The sequence below is a fragment of the Xiphias gladius genome, chromosome 10 (genome assembly GCF_016859285.1).
Source record: "Xiphias gladius isolate SHS-SW01 ecotype Sanya breed wild chromosome 10, ASM1685928v1, whole genome shotgun sequence".
In the NCBI taxonomy this organism is placed as follows: Eukaryota; Metazoa; Chordata; class Actinopteri; order Istiophoriformes; family Xiphiidae; genus Xiphias; species Xiphias gladius.
This window is the reverse complement of record NC_053409.1, coordinates 953,628-972,054: the sequence shown is the minus strand read 5'-3', so window position 1 is coordinate 972,054 and position 18,427 is coordinate 953,628. Positions and strand designations below refer to the sequence as shown.

The following is an 18,427-nucleotide window of genomic DNA, read 5'->3' as shown; positions in this document are numbered from 1 at the left end:
CAGTAGCTTGGTGATGTAGAGACTACTTGAACGGCTAGTTGGTACTGCTGTAGAAGGCAAGCTAACCGCTACCATGCTAGCTAGCCTTGAACATACTAGCTCCAGTCAGTCACAATACCTCTGATTTTCTTTCTATTTTCTCTGTACTGAGCAGTTTACTAACCCCTATCATTTTGGTGTCAGGATTGTTCATTCTTTCAATAAAGAGTTATTGAAGGGGAAAGAGAAGCTTTCTGAACATGAGTTTGCTAAATGTCAGTTAGCAATGTTAGTTGGTCACTAATAGGACAATATATTCATATAATTTATTCAAGACACATTTTACCCTCCTGACTCTTGTCTCATAACTTTTTGTAAACAATTCCACTTTTGTGGAGCAGTTTATTCTACAGTGGATGCTGCAACAAAGCCTATAAGCTACAATAGCTTCCACTGTCTTGGACTCGCCAATTTTCTGTTCCCTCAAGGATCAGCACTTGCTATTGGTCAACAATGCAAATTACAAAAATTTGCACAGATTTACTCTATCCCCACAGGTGAATCCACTAATCGCAGTGATTCCCTTGAAATGAACAGACGTTGCTGTTTAAATGCTGATGTCACCACTATGTTAGTGGGTGTGTGGCATAAAAACATGGGGCAGTCTGGCAAAAAAAACTGAATATGGTTCTTTGTTGCCACAGCAAAACACCCTGCAATGAATTATGTTAGCCAATTAAATTCATGCACATGATGGGAAGGAGCCTTGTAGAGTCTAGGTTGCTGCATTATTAACTAATTTACAAATCCAGAGTGGTACAATCCTGCCACAAATGAGTATAAACAACCATGTGGTTCCTTGGCCATCAAACTGGACTTCCCATTACATACTGTATTTCATCACACACACACACACACACACACACACACACACACACACACACACACACACACACACACACACACACACACACACACACACACACACACACACACACACACACACACACACCACACATTGTTTTTCTGTAGTTCTATATTGGATCTGAATGTTACCTTAAAGCTAGCCATATGGTTACAAAGCATGCCAGAGTGCTTGTTTATCAATGCTACTGCTGTAATCCTTCATAGCACACAAACCCTAATTGCATCACATCAAAGCCGCAGCCATGTCTTCCCTCAGCAGCAGACATGGAGATGAATGTGAGACCATGCTAATCTGTGTCGACAGGTGGAACCTCCACAAGCCCTTGCAGCTTCATTGGCACTGTTACATCAGCCCACAAACAGCTTCAATGGCCCTACTCAGACCAGAAAATAGCAATGTCTCAACAAATAGCTTTTGCTTGTGGATCCTGCTGAGGTTCCTCCGGATGAAATGTAATCACTTTGGTGAACCCTAAACTTTTCATTTAGCACCATCATCAGGTCAAACTTTTCATTTGTCCAATACTCCAATACTTACTCTTTCCTGAATGGCTTCTTCACACTAGACAGTAGTAGAGGAGGTTGTACCAGAATCTGGCTCTTGAGTATTTTAGCCAACCTCACTAGCATTCAGAATGGGAGAGAGCATGAGAGTATCAGTGCAGCAAGCAGAAACACTGCTCTATCCTCAGCACTGCTCTGCTGTTACCCTTTTCTCTTTTCATATAGTTAAGTTTGCAAGAAATTTTTCAACAACACTCGACTTAAAAGTTTATACCTTGCCATAATGTTTTCTTGTGTTGAGTCCAGGTTCAGTGGGTTCACTTGGTGAATGGGTGACAGTGTTAGCGTGGGACTGAATGCATTCAAAGAATACACCAGAGCTAACCATCCAACTAGCTTCCTTCATGCTGATCTGCTGGGAGGATTCCCTGTCCACCAGGGCTGCTGCAGCTATTTGTTCATTTGATAACAGAGGATTACATCACTTATTCAGTCTGCTGAGTAATCAACAGGCAACAATTACCTTTTCTTTAACAAGAGCAACATGCTTTAAAGAATAAAAATATAGCAATAAGAATAAAACTGACCTGAAACAGAGGTAACAGCCTGCCCATTGCTTACTGTATTTCTCTGAAATTGTCCTGCCTATCTGAGTACTGTGTCTGACAAATTCTACCAAACAAATGCATTAGGTTATTGATGGTTATTGAGGCCAAGGCTGGGAGTCTGCTAATCCCAGCAAATGAGGTGGGATTTGTATCTAGCCTAAATGTAACTTGGCAAAATGTCCACAAAGCAAAGTTGCACAATTAACATGTGATATAAGTGGTGTTTAATAATCCACATGCCACATTTAGCGACCTCCATATTCAATAAAAGCAGCAATCTAGGTTACATTTCCTGCCTCCCTTTTTTCCTAGTGTTGGTACTAAGCCATCTAATTTTATTTATTTATTTATTTTGTGTGTGACATTTCTGAAAAGCTTATATATAATAATGGCCCGTTCTGTCCATTTTCCAAGCTAAATTGGCCCCAACACGTTATGCCCCTGTCCCATATTCTTTTTAAGTCTGCATTCCCAATTAAATCCTTCCTGTCCACTCTAAGACATTGGGTAAAATAAGCAGGCAAACATGATTTTAAATTTGTTTTAATCCAATCAAAGAGGATATTGTGTAATGAGGGGGACTAATAGCAGCCAGGTCTACCCAATGTTCAGCTTGCAGGGAAAAGGGGGGGACTGACAGACCCATGGCTCTATAACTCAGCTCACTGCTGAAGAGGGGGAGAGCGTTTCAAAACCTACACTCTGTCTGCTTCACATCAATACATTTGTTTTGGAACTCTGTCAGTGGCATGGTGTGGGTAAATGACTCAGGTGTGCAGTTCATAACATTTAGACATGTTAGTGCTGTTTGACAGAGGAAGCGTTGTTGTCCATGAAGGATATTAAGGATTATAGCAGGTTTACGGACCAGCCTCGCACCCTTCCTAAGTTTGCCATTACACCGAAGAAACGTGTGTGGTTTCACTGATGTCTCTACATGCCCGTTCCTCAATCTTAAATTATAGCTGGTGGAATGAAAACCTAATTTAAACTACACATTTAAGAAGATTTTGACTGAAATCTGGGTTATATCAACGATAGCTTTAAAGTGGTCAAAATCTGGCCAAATGAGAATAAAATGTTTGAAAGGACATAGAAAGCATGACTTGATGCTTTAGACTTGTGATAACATAATTCATCTGTGTCTGCAAGCTGCCAGCGGTGATGTCAAATAGTTTGCAGACATTGTCATTTACAGCTGCATGCTCAAGTGCAGACTTGGAGAGAACCTAAAACCATCTCTGTGCCTCTCTTGTGTACAGCGGAGTATCTAGAGCCCTGTGCAGCACCACAATGCCTATCAAATTCATGATCTTGTGGCCAGCCGCCGGCGACGCCCCACAGATGCAGGTGGCAAGCCGACGAGAGGAGCACCTTCAAAAAAATAACTTTTGATTTTGATTTTACGTTTTACCAGAGATCATTTGACAGCCTAGAGACATGTATAAAAAGTTTATAAAAAGACACATTACAACCTCCATCATGTAACTTCTTTCAATTTAGAAAAAAGAAGGAATTTTAACCTTAATGCAATGCATGCTGGGGAAGTTCTGTATATAATAACTTAAATAGTTTAAACTGATGAGTTAAGTCTTTGCAATGAATCACAAGTTATCAGGACTCCCTCACTTTTGTTGAAATAACAGACTGACTTCATTTCTTGGCACAATATCAGTTTCTACTTTAAATCCTGACAATTGAAGTTTCTATGGCCTACCACCCTGTAATTGTTATTTATGTTAAATTGAGTTTTTACAGTGTATAGTTTAAGATGTGCAAAACTGACTTTAGAGGAGTGTTGGGGGTGTGGTGAGTGGTCATTTTTATGGATGTGAATGAAACAGGGCTATGATGATGCAATCACCCACTCTGCCACAATTGTACATTTTCATGGGAGCTGTACACTTTAAATTATTTTAAATTTGAAACACAAGTTATCTGACAGGGTTTACTAGAAAGGTAGAGCCTAAACCCTCTTTTGTCTGACTATTTTCTTAGTAACATTTGAGTTTACAATAATGGACTACACAGCATTTGGGACAGAGTCATAGCTTGATTGAGCCATGTATTCATTTTGTTTCTCAGTAGTGATGACTCCATGAGCTTCTTTACATATAAAATTGTAAGTTTGAGAAAAAAAACTTCATCACCTCCTTCCCAAAACTGGCACTGCTGTTATGTCTGGTACAGTGGCCTTAGAAGTGATTGTAAGGCCTGGTTTATATTTAAACTGCTTCTCTTCTATAGATCTCTCTGAGTTAACCTTAACCACCATTCTGTTTCTTAGACGCCATCCCAACTAGGCTGCTTAAGGAAGTTTTACCCTTAGTTAGTACCTCTTCACTAGATATAATCAATATGTCTTTATTGACAGGCTACGTATTGCAGGCCTTTAAAGTTTCAGTAATTAAAGCTCTACTTAATGATCCAGATGTTTTAGCCAACTATAGATCTACTGTATATCCAACCTCCCTTTTATTCCAAAAATTCTTCAAAAAGCTTTTTCAAACCAATTATTTGATTATTTGCATAGGAATGGCAAGTATGAATATTTTTAGTCAGGATTTAGAGTGCATCATAGCACACAAACAGCACTCATGAAAGTTACCAGCGATCTTCTCATGACCTCAGACAATCGACTTGTCTCAATATCTGTCCTTGACTTAAGTGCTTTATTTGACCCCATCGATCACAAGATTTTATTACAGAGACTGGAACATGTTGCTGGGGTTAAAGGAACCACACTAGGTTGGTATAAGTCATATTTATAAGATATATTTCAGTTTGTTCATGTTAACAATGACTCTTCCATGCACAGAAAAGTTAGTCATGGAGTTCCACAGGGTTCTGTACTGAGACAGATACTTTTCACCCTATATATGCTTCCTTTAGGCAATATTATCAGGAAGCACCACATAAACTTCTGTTGGTGTGCAGAGGATCCCCAGCAGTATTTATCTAGCCAGATGAAACTAATCAGGTAGTCACACGCCAGGCTTATCTTAAAGACATAAATGCCTGGATGACCAACAGAACTAATGTTATTGTACTTGGCCCTAAACTTCTTAGAAAAACATTATCTAATCATATACAGTAGTTACTTTGGATGGCATTACCTTGGCCTCCACTTCTACTGTAAGGAACCTTGGAGTCATTTTTGACTGGGGCATTTTTGCCTCACACATAAAACGAGTCTCTGGGACAGCCTTCTTCCGCCTGTTGTGAAAATTAGGAACACCCTGTCTGAAAAGGATGCAGAAAAACTAGTCTATGCATGTGTTTCCTCTAGACTGGACTAATGTAGTTCTTTATTATTAGGATGTCCCAGTAACTCTTCGAAAAGCTTCCAGTTGATCCAAAACGGTGCAGTGCGAGCACTCCTTATGTACAAAGCCCTTTAATGACCAAGCGCCATCATATCTTAAAGAGCTCCTAGTACCCTTTTATCCTAATAGAACACTGCACTCCCAGAACACAGGCTTACTTTGTGAGGCAGAGCGTTCAGTTATTTGACTCCTCTACTAGGGAAACTTCTTCCAGTTTGAGTTTGGGAGACAGACACCCTCTCCACATTTAAGATTAGTCTTAAAACTTTACTCATTGATAAATCTTATAGTTAGGGCTGGCTCATGTGAGCCCTGAACCATCCCTTAGTTATGCTGCTATAGGCCAAGAGGCTGCTTGGGGTACTCCCCTGACGCACTGAGCACTTCGTCCCTCTTCTTCGCTCTCTCTGTCTCTCTCTCCCCATGTGATTGTAGCGGAATGGGTTTTTCCCTTCTCCTCGCCCACTACACTGTCATTGTGCTGGTTTGGAATCACTTGTTTCTCAATCACTGGGCGGCGCCATTCAGCGCTACATCTAGCCGAATTACTGCTACTCTATATTTCGTTTCCTACCTCATCCTGGACCATGTTGGTAGCGAGGTCCACAGTTTAACATGGCTGGTTGAGGCACTGTGGCTCTGTGATCTGTTTTCTTAAACAATTGAAAGGTGTGCATTCTTGCTGTTTTCCTGCCTGCCAGTGCACAGTCCTGGTTGAAATTATTGGCACCCCTGACTATTATGTACAGAATTTAGAATATCTTCAGAAATAAATGCACATTAATTAATTTAAGTGTATAATCAGAATATTTTGATAAAATGTCCAAAGTTACTTGACGAAAGAAAATAAAAAACAAAACTTGCAGAATAGTGAAATAATACAAATACAAAATGTGCCCCAGACACAATTATTGGCAGCCTTAACTAATATTTGGTTATAGAACCATTTGCATCAGTGGCAGCCTCTAAACGTTTCTTGTATCCTTCTAGAAGCTTCTCTCACCTGTCTACTGCGAGTCTCTGTCACTCTTCCACTTCTATGCGTTCAAGCTCTTTTAAGCCTTCTTAACAGTTTTATGACTGTGAATCTTCTCGATAACATTACCAACTGTTGAAACAGGGATTTCCAGATCTTTGCTGATTGCCTTGTAGCATTTGGAATTGCTCTGTTTTTTGATAATAACATTTCTGATGCTCTTAGACAGCTCTCTTGTCTTCACAATACTGAAAAAGAAACTGGAAACAAGCAGTATATCTTTATGCAGTAAAACCATCAGTCATTGGTTAATTCAGGTCATGTGAAGACTGAAAATTAAGCACAGGTGAGTATTAATTGTTTTTTATTTTTTTAAAGGAACTAATTTAATTTCATCAAAAGGCTGCCTAATTGTGTCAAGCATAATGTTTTTGGTGGTATTTTTTATTTCACCACATGAAAGCATCGTTTGTTGTTATTGTTCAGTAACTTTGGACATTTTATTAAAAATACTTTGATTTTACAAAATTGGTTCATTTGCATTAATTTCTTAAGATATTATAAATTCTGTAGTGAAAATTAAGGGGTTCCAGTAATTTCAACCAGGGCTGTATAGTGTGTGTCACTGATATTATATCCATCTCCACTCCCTTGCTTGCAGCGTTGGTGGCCTGTCTTCTGGGTGTACAGACATACAGACGTATCAGGTTGAACCACTAAATATAAAGTTGCTAGAAAAATTCATTAACATTTTTATTTAAAAATAAAAGCTTTAATACTGTATGTTGATATGAACACTGAACAGTGATTTTATACTGTATTTACCCGTTTACCAGAATTCTGTCCAACCAACATTCAACATTTGTTTCAGCTCTACAATCCTATTATAGTCTTTATTTTTGTTAACAGTTAAGCCATGAGTTAGGCTACCGGTCCTTCGCCCTAGTATACCCTAATATTTAATTATAACAGAGTCTGACATCGTAGGAAAATGCCAGCCAGTCATGGATCAGAGCATGTATCTGTTATGTTCTCTCAGCAGCATGTCTGCTTTCCTCAGCACACTTTGTCCTTTATTTTATTCTCATTCTGCATCGCACTCTGATGCGAAGCTCTGTGAGCTAAACAACAGATTTAGCTTTCACTCAGCATCCCCTACGTTGAATATGTTGATTTAAGCAATGCCCCAAACAGCTGACCATCATCTCACCATCTGCCCCCCTGTCTGCACCAATGACCACCAGCCATGCCAGATGGGTTGCCAGAACTGTGGCAAGATTATTCACTGGATAAACCAGGGAAGCCAACAATGCTCTGGGCAGTGAGAGCTGAGAGGGGTGAAGAGAAATGTCTGTGTTTTGTTGTTTGTAATTTGGTGTGGATGTTTTTGGAAAATGGCACTCAGTTAAATACTAGTATGCTGTTAAAATTCAACATCAAGTCCTCTCATTTGTACAGTCACATCATCCACAGTCCATACACAGACATGTCCTTTTGGGCAGATTGTCTACTCATTAGGAATTCTCAGTGTGTCTCTCAGAAGTCCAGACAATAGCTGTTCAAATCTTTTCGAAAACACAAATATGCGGCAATAGCTTGGCACTTGATGAAGCACTTTCATGTCAGGAAATCCATCTCTTGCACTGGGATTAGAAGATGGTTTTCTGCCATGATAAATTTGCTGCTGGCTTTTCATCATTTCAAGGTGTGAACAGATGGATCCATAAAGTATTGAATGAGCAATAGTATTCTTTTCGACATGTAGGCCAGGTCTATTTCAAATCAAAAGAAATGTTCTGGAATATGTTACTGCACATTGGTTGACTGACTGATAAGACAATGAGTGAAGCAAGATCTAGTTGAGGCAAAATGTACCAGTTACAAGCAGCAAAATTGGTCTCCATGATACATGGAACATTTTAGTATCTGAAGCCACTGCATAAACAGTACATAGAGTTTTGTTCCACAATCCATCTCTCATGTCTATACCAGCAGAGGAATTCTACCATTGATCGGGCTAAAACTTAAATATGTTTGGGTGGCTAAAAGCATTTCATATTTATTCAAGTCCACACTGACCACATTCAGATATCGACCTTGTTCAAATCACCACAACGGAATTAGATCAAGTTGACTTTAACAGTAGCGTGGAAACAGCGCTCTAAATCAGTGGTTCCCAGCCTGGTTACCAAGCTGGTTGACAAATCTTTTCTTTCCTTGTTTTCTTGTGGATGAGAAGAATAGTTATCCTAATTAATGGACTACTTCACCTCTAAAAACGATTCAAATAACACAAAGAAATACATAACTAAAAACCATGATGTGCTATATGTGACAAGGGTTCACAGAGACATTGCTTCGTTTTAAAGGGTGACAAGACGAAAAGAATCCACTGCTCTAAATGACAAGAACTGCAGCTTTGAAAGTGTATTCACTTTCTAAGAGCAACAGCATTCTTAGAGCAAAAAGCGGCAAAAAAAAGAAAAAAAAAATCCATTAATTACATTTTTGTGGTACCCTGCCTACACTTCGCGAAATTGAAGCAAGCAGTCTTTAAATCTAAAGCAGTCACAAAATGGTAACTGTCAATGTGAGGATGAATATGAAATATTTCAAAATTAAGGTTACCATTCCATTTTAAAATTCAAGCGTTATTATTAATTATTTAAAGGGATAGTAAGGCAAAATAAGAACTAAAAGAACTAGTAAAGAGCAAATTTAATCTTCTCCAGGGATGGATGTTAACGCCATTCTCATCAGTCTCAGCTGGACTTTGTGTTTAGTGCTAATTAGCAAAGCATGCTACTGCACTAAACTGATCTACTAAACATCAGCATGTTAGCATTGTCACTGTTAGTTAGACTGTGAGTATGTTAGCATGCTGACATTGGTATTTAGTTCATCACTACTCCTAAAAATTACAAATCATTGGATGCCCTCAGGTGCAGGGCTGGGACCAAAAGACATTCTACAACAATATATCTGCACAAAATTATTTATGTATATACATTTTTTTTTCTCATTACTATTTTACTTGGAAATATTTGGCATATTCATATTGTGTACTTTATTTGTGCCAGAAGGGAGTGTCAAAACACAAAAAAATGAAAAACTACACTCTCATCTTGAGAATGTGTTTTTCCCCCCTCTACTAAGAGCACAGACTGGATATCTATGTCAGAGCCCATCATTAAAACTGATAGACTGTATCATGGAAAAATATGGGCAAATTGTGCCAGTGGAGAATATTAGTATGGGAGGCTTCACCCTGCATATTAAGAATATACTTTATTCTCTAATCCGCATTTGAGAATTCACCAATTTTTCACTCACAAAATCATTCTTGCAAATTTGGAAATATTGTGTTATCTCACCATGTAGCAGTGTAATGAGATACTGAACCTAAAAATGCTAGGGGACACCCTAAGTACTGGAGGTTGAATCCTTTCATTTTAAAAGATCGCAGATTTGTAGGATATTTTAAAACAGAATTTAAAGCCTTTCTTGCTCTCAACTACTCTTCAGCTAGTAGCCCATCTTTGCTCTGTAAAACCTCTAAGGTCTGCGCAACGGGATTGATAATTTCTTACATAGCCAGTAAGAAAAACAAAATTGTAACAACAGAATGTACTATAAATGAAACTTTGAGGATGGGGACCTCGTGGTCTTTAATCAGATATTAAAGGCCAAAAATATGATGTGTCCAGAAATGACCTGTTTGGTTTCTCTCAGATATGAGTTTATTAGGAAAATAATTCAATCAATCAATCTGTGTCCTATACAACGTTCTTAGGGGCTATTCTGCTGTTGGTATTCAGGAGCTGGGACAGACCTAGGAGAGGGAACTGGGTGTGAAGATTACAGACGACATGTGGGGAGATTTAAAAAAAAAAACAAAAAAAAAAACAATCTGTAATTGAGCTAGGGCACTACAAGTCATGTCCAAACAGCACAACAAATCCTCGTAGTCCTACAAATTGTCAGTGTTTCTGTCACTAATTACAAAAAACTGGAAACTGTCCCAAATGATATGCAGAACGTGTTGGGAACTCAGGTGGAATTCAATCCGGTATCTCCTCTCACATTACTAATGTACATTGTTTAAAATTGTTTAATGTCTTGACATTGTGTGCAAGGAACATTATATTACTTCAGTGAAGTTCCTGAATTGCTCCCACATTCTCTGCTGAGAACAGGACAATAATAGAGCATATTCCGCTGGGCTTCATAACTTGCGTAATGCACTTCAAGACCGCTAATTTTAACAAAATGTGGAAACTCTTTCTCGAATATCTTAATGTGAATTTATCTGCTATTTTAAATGGTGCTTAAATGAAGCTGATGAGATGCTGAGACCCAACTATGGTGGTTTCTGTCCTACTGTGATGATAAATGTGATGTGCCTGATGAGAATGTTTTTCTTTTCTTTTCTTTGTTACATTTTAAATACTATCAAAGTGTTGTTCCAAAACCTCATAGTGTGATTGGTGTGCAGTTTGTTTATTTAGTGATAAAAAACAAATCCATTAGTTAATATTTCAGAGCCTAATAGATAAATCAGAATGTGATCGGAACCGTTCTCAGGTGATAAACACATCACACTCAAGACAAGCGACGGAGGACGAGACAGTAACCCCTGCTTCACACCAAACCACACATCCACCCTCCAGAATGACAGACTGAGATACTGATGAACAGATAGAGAAGGAGCTCCACAAGACATTCTGAGTCCAGTTTTTCAGTCTGCCCTTGAGTTGTGCTAGGCCTCCTGGGACAGTCTGTACCCCCAAGGAGGTGTAGCTCATCACCTTTGCTCACACGCATGGCCGGGATGCCCTTGATCAATTCCTCTCACCTGCAAAGCTGTACACACACAAATAGAAGAAGAGAATCTCTTCATCACACTCAGCTGTGATTGGTTGGTTCTTCAAATCACACACTATATGCTGCCGTGGAGTTCACATAAAACTCTAGATGGATCCACAAAGAAGCTCACTTCCACATCGCTCCATTCACTCAGTCAGCCAAGTTAATCCATCTGCTCCCTAGTGGTCGTTGTAAGGCATGACAGCGTCTCCACCCCGCATACTGGACCAGGGTCACACACTCAGTGGCCCTGTGGCATACTGCTGAAGTGAGGAGTGCTTTGCATCCCTGGCACCATATATCCTTATTCCTTATTTTCCCTGTTTTTTGATTCATGCAAACTCAACACCTCTTCCCTGTTTAGCTGTTGTCTTGATAAATAAAGAAAAATACACTGTGTTACAATGCACTAATTCGATCAGATTTTGCTGTCTTCCAGAGGCTCACAATCACTGCCTTTCCTGGTGGGCTTTTAATGTGAAAAATATGCAAGAATATTCCACTTCCAATGATGATAGCATAAACCTTAACAATTTTCTATTGAAGCATTTTCATTTTCCATTGAGGTGATTTCCTTTTTTAAGCCTCACTACATGTCTTTTTTGTTTTCCACTGGCATCTTTGATTTGATCTTTTCCATTTCACCTTCAAAACTGAGCTTTTCCATTTTTCATTTTGATTCTATTTTTGATTCTATTTTGATTTCTATTTTCAAATTCATGGTACCTATTGCAGTACCTTGTATTAACCACTTTCTCTTTTAAGTATCTTTCTGGATGATATAAACTGCTACACTGCAGCATTTATACTGACCAAAAAAATGTGGAATTTCAACATCCAACATCCCATCATTCCTGTGGCTCAGTCCATTACTCTCAGTGTAAAGGAGCCTGAATAACTACAGAGTTGTATGTTTGTTCTGGGAGGGTTGACTTTAACACACTCCCAAAGAGATATTCCTGGCAAAAAGTAGAGGCCTCAACTTTGTTTTTCAGTGAAAAAAAGAGTGTAAATGTAGATGATATTTCCACCAACCCTTGTTACGTCTAATTCCTGATTTGGTGAGTAAGTGAGACAAACCCACTGTGCCAGGCTGTGCTGCTGTGCTGTTTTATGATGTCAGCCAAGAGAAGAATGTGAAACCGTTGAATGCACATTACAGGACCATTCTAGTGGTTTTCAGTCCAGTGAATCCTGTGTTCTTACAGCTTACATTATTGACAGCCATTTCACATTTAAAGCAAGTGGCACCGTAATTATTTGAATAAAGTGAGTTTTTTTTTTAAAGTGAGTACGCTATCAATCAACTTACAGAGACTTAAAACTTGCTCAACATAGGTAATGCATCGTAACGAAACACACATCGCACTGATTTTTGTTAAAGTTACTTCCTTTAGTTTTAATTGCAATAGCGGAATGATCTGTGAATCCCTCATGGTGGTGCATTCACATGCTGAAGTGAAGGTCTGACAACAGAGCTTCTTCATTCAGCTGCCACATAACACTCCATTCAGAAACTGTGATTAAGAATTCACAGCATCGGAAAATTAGGAAAGACAACAGGAAATACAAATACTTACCAGACATAAGTGTTGTAAAAACTTTTCATCATCTTGACAGGTAGTTGTAATGAATAATGTATGAAAGTTATTTGGTAGAGCTCAGAGTGGAGCACGGTTTTAGCTACACGATAGCACATTGCTCTATGTCGAACTCGGATGTGAGCTGTGAGTGGATTGTCAGAATTGGAAAATCTGAATACGAGTTGGGAAACAAACAGTATTTAGCAAAGAAGAAACTCTGCAAAGTAGTAACACTTTCAAAAGAAAATGTCATCGAATATAACGAGGAGCTCCGACGAGGGGACTATTACACTTTCTACAGAGAAACTGTTGTACCGTATCATTTGGAGCCAGATTATATACTGAGGAGGACACTGCCGCTACATCAACCAGATCAACCAGAACGCCAGACTCTGGAAAGAACAGATGGCAGCTGTTGGTATAGTTGGAACACATGCCAAGCTATGTAATCCACAACAGAATGTTTGTTGTGCCATGAATGGGACATTTTGGAACCACTGTTGGAGGAGCCCAAGTGGGGAAGTAATACTGTGGATGAACCAGCATGCCATCCCAATTTCCTGAATCCTGGTGTGCTTGATACATTTTTTACTAACAGGTAGGGAGGGTATACTTTAATGTAACCTGACTACACAGTGCATTCACTTTCTTTTTCACATTTTGTTATGTTGCAGCCATTTAAGGTCTCTGCAGAAATGTTTCACTGGGCTCAAGTCAGGGCTCTGGCTGGGCCACTCAAGGACATTCACAGAGTTGTCATGGCCCAGTCTGAGGTCCTGAGCACTCTGGACCAGGTTTTCGTTAAGGATATCTCTGTACTTTGCTCAGTTTACCTTTCCCTCAACCCTGACCAGTCACCCTGTCCCTGCTGCTGCAAAACACCCCTACGGTAGGATGCGGTCATCACCATGCTTCACCGTTGGGATGGTATTAGGCAGGTGATGACTAGTGCCTTTTTCCATCAGACTTGAAGCTTAGAACTGAGGCCAAAAAGTTCAATCTTGGTTTCATCAGACCAGAGAATCTTGTTTCTTAGAGTCTGAGAGTCCTTTAGGTGCTTTAATGTGTCTGTCTGACCACTCTGCCCTAAAGCCCAGATCAGTGGAGTGCTGCAGTGATTGTTGTCCTTTTGGAAGTGTTTCCCATCTCCACACAGGATATCTGGAGCTCAGCCAGAGTGACCATCGGGTTCTTGGTCACCTCTCTTACCAAGTTTGAATACTTTCTGAATACACTTCATGCACTCATCTTTTGGTTCAGCCAGTACAGCCTGGTGGCCTATCGCATCACTTTGGAGTGGTTTCTCAAAGGAAAACATCTTGGGAGGGGTGAAAGGAGAGTACTTCCCTCCTTTCTTGTCCTGGCGATCAGAGCGAAATCCCCCTGCTACTGACACCTACTTTGGGTTCAAGAATATGGATGATGCTGAATCGTTGATGTACAGTAGCTTCAGAAAATGTTCAGCTCCCTTCAATTTTTACACATTTTATTGTGTTGTACATTTAATTTGAAATGGATAAAATTGCCATTCTTGCCCATCAATGCATTTTTGCCCACAGGATGCACCTAACTGTGGCCAGGTGCATCCTGTTTGCTTTAGTTATCCTTGAGATGTGTCTACAATTAACCCTACATCAGGACGAAAACCAAGCCACGAAGTACAGGACAGTACAAGTATCAGGACAAGTGTATATATGAAAGTGTATATATAAAGCTTTGAGTGTTCTCTGGAGCACAGTGGCTTCAATCATTGTGAAATCGAAGAAGTTTGGAACCACCAGGACTCTTCCTAGAGTTGGCCGTCCGGGTGATGATAACATGGTTGTTTATCTGAAGTATAGGTCCACAAATTACTGATATTTTATTTTTATTTATTACTCAAAGTTATATTGAATGCTGTATCTTAATTGAAGCTAGTGCTAAAGTGATTAGTCAATAACTGATTAGTCATTCTAAAACCTAACGCTCAACAATTCTGGTATTCAGTGAATTCTTTTAGATAATTTATCAAGCTAAAAGGCCAAATATTTGCATCTTCGCAAATGTGAGGACTTGTTTTTCCTCTGTTCTAGGCCAGTAAAATGAATTACTTTGGGCTTTGGACTGTTGGTCAGATAAAACAAGACATCTGAAGACATGACCTTGAGCTATTGGAAACTGTGATCGACATATTTCACTGCTTTCTGCTTTCCGATTTCTGACTTACATACTGAAAGATTATCAATTGATCAATAGAGTAATTAGCTGCAGCTCTAATTTAAACATTTCCTGTAATCACTCAGCGAGTGTTCGTATCAAAAAACAGTCAGGACCTTGGTGTTTATGTTCTAATTCTTTCATTTCTCAGTCCACTAACAGGTCCATTTTTACAGACTCGATACGTTTCTTTGAAGAGTTAAAGCCGGTTACAGCACCATGTGTTACATAGTGGGGAGAGCATTCGGTTGAAAAGCAGTTATTTTCAGGACTGAACGCCTCCACACAGACCGAGGAAAACACATTTCACTCCCCACACAGAATGCAAGCCACCAGCTGTCCTTCCATTCAGCAATAGTAGTCCATAGACAGACTGTACACACACACACGCAGACACAGAATGAATAAATGGCATTACATGCTCTTTCTTTGCCAAACACGTCAATACATGTCTCTAGCAATCTCTATGCTCTCACTGTTTTTTCTGTTTACAGACAAGCTCTAGTCCCTTTATTCAAATCCACCTAAAAGCAGATATAACCAACACCAACAAATTGTTGCAAAGTAATGATGTCTTATTTCTGTACTTCAGGAGACTCTTGAGTAACATTTCATTTAGCGATTCAATACATACATCTTCCTTTCTGCACAACATTCCACCTGTCCATGTTGAACAAACCCCTTTTACCCTAACATGCATTCAAGTGAATGGGAAAGTGGGCTCAGACTTTTGGGCCCCCATGTATGTATTTGTGTTGTCGGGTTTGTGGTGTGTATATATACATATACAATCTACTAAGCAAACATGGTATCTCGTAGTTATTAATAATTAATTAGAATTATCTATTTTTTTTCATTTTTAATTCTTGCTTTGGCTCCATCCAGTGGTAGTATCAAGAATGACAGTGAGGTAGTGTGCAGGTTTGTGCTTTTGTTTTGTACCCATAATCACACCCCCCCTTCAAACAAACTTAAGGGCATTCCAGCTGTTTAGTAAAGCTGGGGGACTTGCAAATGACGCTTTTTTTTTTTTAAAAATCTGTGCGCTAGTGTTGGTCCAAAATGCTGCATGCTACACTTCCCATGATACACCTCACCAACATGTTTTGTCCGACCCTCCCAGCCATGTAAGTGTCTATGTTTGGTTTTTGTTTTGGTCTTTGTTTGTTAAATCCACACCCCCAGTTTGTAATGCAGATTCTCTGTGATTAATCTGTGGTCCCCAAGCCCAAGCTGATATAACCTATCATGGGAGTTGTTTTCTCAGACTTGACAAGGCTTCACAGAACACATGATATAACTGTTTTGACAAGATGGGCAGTATCTCCCCCATGAGATGTTAACTGAGCTCGATGTGTAAAATGAGTGGAGTGTCCCTATAATAATTATGTATTTTCAATAAATTATCCCTTTATGTTATGAGATGAGTAATATTTACATCAAATATTTCAGAAATACTTCAGGGCTCTTTGCTCAAAAGTGTCGGCAGCTGAAGTGGTTGTGGTAAATATTTCATCGGCCTCAGTCAACTCTCATCTGCTCCATTCAGCTGAACTGTACTTAAACCCTGAGAGTGAAGGACAGACCGAGATGTCCTCCCACCCCATCACAACCGGGTGCCGCAAACACTCTTGCTTGATGATGCTGTTTTCCCATCAGGAGAGCAATGGAAGGTGGGAGGGGGGGTGGCTCCGAGGCCTGAAGGATTGAAGGATAACAAAGAGCTAATCTGTTCACAACAAGGCATGGTCACAATGGCTTAAACAAGTCATAAAAACAGCCACTACTTCTCCCAGTGTGTAAAGTCGAGGTTTATGAATGTCCATTGAATAAGCAAATACTTCTAGGTACTCCCTTTATTAGGCTAAACTGAAAAGAAGAGCTCAGTAATTCATATTTTAGACCTGTAAGGTCGCGCGTTGTAATTGAGGTGAATGGCGGTGGAGCAGCTCATTTTGACACAGAAATCCTCGGAGTCATAGTCACAGTATACGGTGTCTATGGACCCAGTCAATAAAGGCATTCTTGCTTTCCTCCGAGGTGGGTGTTCACTGATCCGATCGTTCAGCGGCTGAGGGCGGGAATAAGGAGGAGGGAGGCTGGCTCCTTTGTCCCTCTGCAGCCCCTTCCTCCCCCAGCGTGACAGGAGCGCGTGCCCCGGTTGTGGCAGCATTTATCTACCGCCCCCCCCCCGGTTTAGTCTTCCACAGCTATGTGCTAGAGAACGGATTCTAGAAGTAGGACGTGTTGAGCTAATACACGACGAGCCGAGTCGCATAAAGACCCACAACTTCCACGTCGAACGAGCGGACGTGTGCTCCGTCATAATGACTCCGCCGACGGGGCTGCTCGGTTGTTGACACAAGGCACCGCAATCATAGCTCACTGTCAGTCGGCCAGTATCCGTGCTCATTGTTTGTCACGGAACGCCCGGGAATGCCGGGGTTCGGTCCCGGTTTCAGTATTTCTCCCGTGGCCTCGGAGGAGTTCGCGCTGGCCAAACAAGCAGCTAAGCGAAACAGTCCGAACACACTTTGTTACTTTCTCGACGTGATGTCGAGACCAAGCGAAACGTTTCTGAGGGAAATGCAGTCCGGAACAACAACTAGCTAAAAGCAACACAGCATCCCCGCCAACCTGCGTGAGCACCAGCACCAGCACTGTGTCCAAACCACATAAGGTCGGCACGAAGCCCAGGACGAACAGGCAACTAACAAAGACCCCGCGGTTGAACCAACTCCAGTGGCCACAGCGCCAGAATGACTACAACACAAACAACTGGGGGCAGACAGATTAGTAGCAAATCCGATGCTGACAAGGGGCTCCCGTAGTCTGGGTTATTCAAGCTTAGTAAAGCCCAATGGTTGCTTATTATCCTTGTAACGCAGGGAGCGACTTACCCGTTTTCCCTGCCCGTCTGCGTTCCTCAGAAATAAGAGTGATTCCACATTGTGTTTTATCTCCAGCCAGAGCTGCTGCTTCTACTGGACCCTAGGCATCAGTCGGTGTGTGGTAGATGAGTCTCCTGTGTGTGTGTGTGTGTGTGTGTGTGTGTGTGTGTGTGTGTGTACGCGCTAGGATGAAACGCCTTTTCTCCTCCAGGAGCTGCATTGTTGACATTGGCTTCCTGACGTCATGCTGGTCCTCATTCACAACAACGGCCGAGCCCCCCTGCTCTTACGACGATTGACCCCCCCCCCCGCCTCATCCTGACGATGCAGCACAGATGTGTGGTTCCGCTCTCCCTAACCGCGTTACTACACGGTTGATCTCTGCCGTAGACGTGCATTGGTAGGGATACGTTGCTGAACTAGGCGAAGGAAGGTTGGATTATCCCTTTGGTCTATAAAATGTCAGAAAATAGTTAAAGACGCAGATTCAAGGGTGTCAACAACAACAATCTGAACAAAGATAGGCCTCTGCGTCGCTTACAGGAGACAAAGAAAACCCAGATAATGTTTG

At 40.6% G+C, this 18,427-nt stretch overlaps 1 protein-coding gene across 1 annotated transcript in view; it reads right to left on the bottom strand.

The window, feature by feature from the left end:
• The window catches only part of LOC120794956 (transcription regulator protein BACH2-like), a 53,946-nt gene extending 35,960 nt beyond the window's left edge, over positions 1–17,986 (bottom strand). The window contains exon 1 of the mRNA XM_040136366.1: positions 17,866–17,986. The gene's annotated coding sequence lies outside the window, so the exon portion shown is untranslated. The remainder of the gene's footprint in view (positions 1–17,865) is intronic.
• Positions 17,987–18,427: the final 441 nt, after the last annotated feature.